Below are 5,669 nucleotides of genomic sequence, written 5' to 3'. Positions count from 1 at the left end.
TAAACACTACTAATTCTACACAATGCATTTGTTGGATGGTCTGGATGTTGAGAACTGATGAAATTTCATTGCTTTAAAGGCTCTGCTGTTTATTTAATTATTATTATTATTATTATTACTTATTTTATTTTGTGTTGACCATGGCTTTGGCTGTTAATTTACTAACCTGCCCTTTTAAGGGGGGAATCCTCCTTAGTATTTTAATATTAACAATTTTTGCAAAGTTAGAGAACCCAACACAGTGTATATGTTGGACGGACTGGATGAATTCATCTATTTAATTTAATTTCTTTTTTTTTTCTTTTTTTTCTCCTTTCTTTTTAAATATAGTTCTGCTAACCTTGTCCAACCACAATTATTGCCCTGTGATATTGATTCCCTCCTTGAAAGGAACCCATCGTATTTTAAACACTACTAAGTGATTTTCTCAGGCAGTACAATGAGGCAAGGGGTACTTTTCTCTCTTTCCTCTATTTATTATTATCTCTATTTTTAGTTTCTCCTTTCTCTTTTCTCTTTTTTTGTGTTTTCCTTTACCTTAATTTCGATAGAGACACCTATACCTAATATGGGAGTGTAGCTTAAGGCTGCAGTGAAATAATGTTTAGGGTATATATAGTCGGTAGAGCTTGCGGCTGTTCAGTACAGCTGCTATCTAGGTTATGGCCTTTGTATATGAACAGGTTTCTGTTCATTTACCTATTTCATTTCTGTGATTCGTTCTTCAGAAAGGCCACGGGGGAGGGGGACAGGGAAGGGACGGTTGTTTTCAAATTTGGCACTCAAGAAGATTATTCACTGACACTGCTGTGGTTGCTGTGGTCGGGCAGGCGCGCCGCATGGTGTTTGCCTTCTCAATTTTTTTACTTTTTTATTTAATTTTTATTATTACTATAATTATTTTTTTTTATTCCCTCGATACTACTTAAAATGTAATGGCTAGACACCTTAATGTTGTGACTTGGAATGTTAAGGGTCTCAATCACCCGGTTAAGAAAAAGAAGGTTTTCACTCATCTTAGGCAATTTAATACAGATATTGCGTTCTTACAGGAAACTCACCTGCGTTCATCCGATAGTTCTAGACTTGGCTGCATTTCCACTCTACTTTTGAGGCAAAGGCGAGGGGAGTATCTATCCTTGTGTCTAAAGATGTAATTTTTGAGCCGACTAAAGTCACAGCTGACAAAAATGGGAGATATGTTATAGTCTCAGGAAAACTTTTTAACGTAAATGTGATTTTGGCAAGTGTATATGCTCCGAATGTGGAAGATGTCGTTTTTTTTGTTCGCTTGTTCTCTCACCTCTCTGATCTGGGCTCACACTACCTAATACTTGGATCGGACCTCAATAAATGCTTGGACCAGGTCCTGGACCGTTCTTCCACCAGACCCGGTTTAGTGAGTAAATCTGCTACGTATATTAAATCTTTTCTCTCTGAGTGCGGGATCTCGGACGTGTGGAGAGCTCAACCCCAAAGTGAGAAAGTACTCATTTTTTAGCCATGTACATCATGTGTATTCCAGAATTGATTATCTACTAATAGATAAGAGACTATTACCTCAAGTCCGCTCTTGCGCATATCAAAGCATTGTAATATCCGACCATGCACCTGTCGTGATGTCATTATCGCTCCCAGGGGTCTCGCGTCCTACAAGACGATGGCGTTTCAATTCTACTCTGCTTTCAGATGATGATTTTGTTAAGTTCATAGAACAGGAAATAACATTTTTTCTCGAAACAAATACTACTCCGCATATGTCCAGTCTCGTGGTCTGGGATTCGTTGAAAGCCTATTTGAGAGGACAGATCATATCGTTTTCCGCTAGGAAGAGGTCACAATCTGAGAGAGAACGCTTAGATCTTTCTGCTGGTATCCCAGACATCGATAGACAGTATGCATTACAACAAACCCCAGAACTGTACAATAAGCGCCTAGAAATTCAAACAAAATTTGATATCCTTACCACCCACCAAGCACAAAGTCTTTTGTTGAAAAGTAGAAGTACATTTTATGAACACGGGGAAAAAACGGGCAAATTGCTGGCTGATCAACTGAAAGCACGGCGGGCCAAACAACTCATAACGAATATTCGGACTGCAAACGGGGAAGTCACCACAGACCCGGTTCAAATTAATAACGCTTTCAAAGATTTCTACTTCCAGCTATACTCCTCCCAGGCGGGTGCAGACGACTCGGCGATTAATACCTTCTTAGATCCGTTGCCTATTCCAACCATTCCCCCAGATTTGGCAGAAAAACTGGAGACACCCATAACTCAAGCAGAAATATCCTTAGCTATATCATCAATGCAATCTGGGAAATCACCAGGACCAGATGGGTTTCCGACCGAATTTTTTAAAAAGTTCTCTGCGCTCCTCTCTCTACAACTAGCGGTCGTCTTTGCTAAGTCACGTGAGCGGGGCACACTCCCTCCTTCCTTAAGCGAGGCATGTATAATGCTTATAGCTAAGAAGGGGAAAGACCCTATAGAGTGCGCCTCGTACAGACCAATTTCATTGTTGAATATAGACGCTAAGATCTTAGCAAAGGTTGTATAGATTGGAAGAAGTTCTCCCCCAAATAATAACAACAGATCAGACTGGCTTCATTAAGAATTGTTATTCCTTTTTAATGTCAGACGTCTTTTTAATTTACTGTATTCACCCTCTGGGGAAGTGCCTGAGTGCGTCGTGTCGCTGGACGCGGAAAAAGCGTTCGATCGCGTCGAGTTCAAGTACTTGTTTGCAGTTCTGGGAAAATTCGGACTAGGGCCGTCGTTTATAGCTTGGATTAAGCTACTCTATGCAACCCCCACCGCGGCATGCAGACTAACGGTGTGTTTTCTCGGCCTTTCGCTTTGGGGCGTGGAACTCGCCAGGGGTGCCCGCTGAGTCCGGTCCTCTTTGATCTGGCGATCGAGCCACTTGCGGTCTCTCTGCGCTGTAATGCTGACATTGCTGGTATTCAGAGAGGCGATAAAGTACATAAGGTGTCCCTGTATGCGGATGACCTTCTGCTATTTGTCTCAAATCCATCAACCTCTCTACCAGCAGCACTAGCATTGCTTGATCAATTCGGCCGTATATCGGGCTACAAAATCAATGTAAACAAAAGTATATTATTTCCAGCTAATGCGGCTGCATCCGACTTAGACTACAGTCACATACCGCTTAAGGTAGAGAAGAGTCAATTCACCAATTCACCTATCTGGGAGTAACAGTCACGCGTAAGTTTAAAGACCTGTTTCCAAAAAACTATGTGTCTTTAGCAAATCAAGTTAAAGTGTCATTGCAGCAGTGGTCGCCTCTTACGATGTCCCTCGCCGGTCGCATAAACTCAATCAAAATGAACATTCTTCCTAAATTTACTTATCTCTTTCAGTGTATTCCAGTGTTCATTCCAAAGTCTTTTTTACATCTCTAGACTCCACTATTTCATCATATATCTGGCAGAATAAGAGACCGCGATTGAGTAGGATATTGCTGAAAAGGGCAAGGAGGGACGGAGGTATGGGGCTCCCCGATTTTCGCCATTACTATTGGGCTGCCAATGTTCGCTGTCTTGCCTTCTGGAATCATTTCTATCTTCAGCCTAACTGCCCAGAGTGGACACCTTTGGAGCTAGAATCGCGTAGGGATCTGTCACTTCCGGCTCTCCTCGGTGCACCGCCTGACCGTCCGATACCTGATTCTATAGTCAACCCGGTTGTGCGTCATACGCTGAGAGTGTGGGCCCAGTTCAGAAGAACCTATAACTATAGAGACCTCTCCCTGGTGAGTCCTGTTGCCTCGAACCATCTCTTTGTCCCATCGTTGCAAGATTTGACATTTAACAATTGGCAACAAGGGAAGGGTATTAAATGGTTTAAAGATTTATTTGTAGATGGGCATTTTGCCTCCTTTGACCAACTCTCAAGAAAGTACGACCTACCAAGGTCACATTTCTATAGATATTTGCAGGCCAGACATTACATGCGCTCTGTGGTACCTGGCTTCCCCGAAAAGCCCAATACTAATCCTATCGACCAATTTCTCCTTTCTGACCCGATGGCCAAAGCCGCTATATCAACATTATATGACATAATCTCCAATTTGAGGCCTGCGCCCATGGCCAAGATAATAGCAGACTGGGAACATGATTTGGGGACCACGTTGTCAGCAGAAAATTGGGACTCTATTCTCTCTTCCATACATAAGTCCTCACTATGTGCAAGGCACTGTTTAATTCAGTTTAAAATAGTTCACAGAGCTCACATGTCTAAGGCCAAACTTGCAAGTATATACCTTGACATAACCCCCACCTGTGACAAGTGCAACAATACTGACGCAACTCTCATCCACCAATACTGGATGTGTGTGCAATTACAACCGTTCTGGGAAGGTGTCTTTAATACCCTATCTACTATTCTACATCGAACTCTAGACCCAGACCCCTTAGTTGCGCTGTTTGGCACTGCGGGAGGGAAAGATCTCACATTAACACACACAGAGTGCCGCATGGTAGACTTCGCCCTGTTGCTTGCCACACGCGCTGTTCTGCTCCGATGGAAGGATGCTTTTTTTCTTCTCTATCTTTATTTTTATTTCTTATATCTGCTTTTTTTCTGATTAATTTTCGTGCCTCTGTTTTTCCCTTATTTAAAATGTTTCTCTTACAACTGTGCCTACAACTGTCCTGGGGATTGAGGGTGGGGGGAGGGTGGGGGAGGGTGGGATAGGGGAATGCAGTATATGTACACTGTCTCAGTCTTTTTTGTGATACGATATAAAAATGTATGTGCATCATGCTTGCCCCTGGGCCTTGTACGAAAAAACCGAATAAAAAGACCTTGAAAAGAAAGATGTATAGAATACTGACTCCATATGTTTTTTTTAAGAAATGTTTTCAGGAACAAGGGGGGACTTCATGGGTGGAGGGTCACATACCCACCACAGTGGAAGCGAAGGGACAGCTCCAACTGTGGCATTTTTGTGTGCACGGTAATTCCATTTGTGAAGCTTTAATATGTGGTCTCAACATTGTTAAGAAACATAGTCACCAATCTGATAATGTGACTATATTATATCGTCCCAAAAAGGCAACGGAAAATGAGGTGAAAAACCTCACCGTCACCAACGAAGCCCTGTATCCAAACCAGTGTGAGATGCTGAAAGTCACGAGTATTGAGGTCAGCCATATTCTATTTTGTCTTTAGAGATCAGATTTAAACACAGGGAATAACAACTTGGTAATGTGTTTTTAGTTTTCCATAGAGTCTACCACCTGCAAAGGCAGAGCAACCAGAACCTGAGAGAAAAAGGAAAAGAGAAGACGAAGATGTTTGTCATTTTTCTTTACTTTGAATTAAAAATGAATAATGCTTACAAAAACAAATTCTAACATATTTAAAACAAACGAAGGTCCACTTGATATGGCCTATTGTAGATTCCAAAAGTATTATTGCATTCTCAGATATAACCACCAGGTACTGTGGAACATTGTCAATTGGGGCTTAACTTTTGAAATTCCGGGAAACACAACATGTGATCGTGATACTTCTAACGAGCGCTCCCCTCATTAGAAAAAAACACAGCGCCGCCCATATATCTGCTCAAATCGAGAACACCTGTAATGCCATAAGGTAGAGAAACGGGCTAAATGGTGAATCGAACACACCCACTTTCCAC

This window comes from Gymnoscopelus braueri (genome assembly GCF_963280865.1).
Source record: "Gymnoscopelus braueri genome assembly, chromosome: 14".
Taxonomy (NCBI): domain Eukaryota; kingdom Metazoa; phylum Chordata; class Actinopteri; order Myctophiformes; family Myctophidae; genus Gymnoscopelus; species Gymnoscopelus braueri.
Note: the sequence above shows the minus strand (reverse complement) of the source record.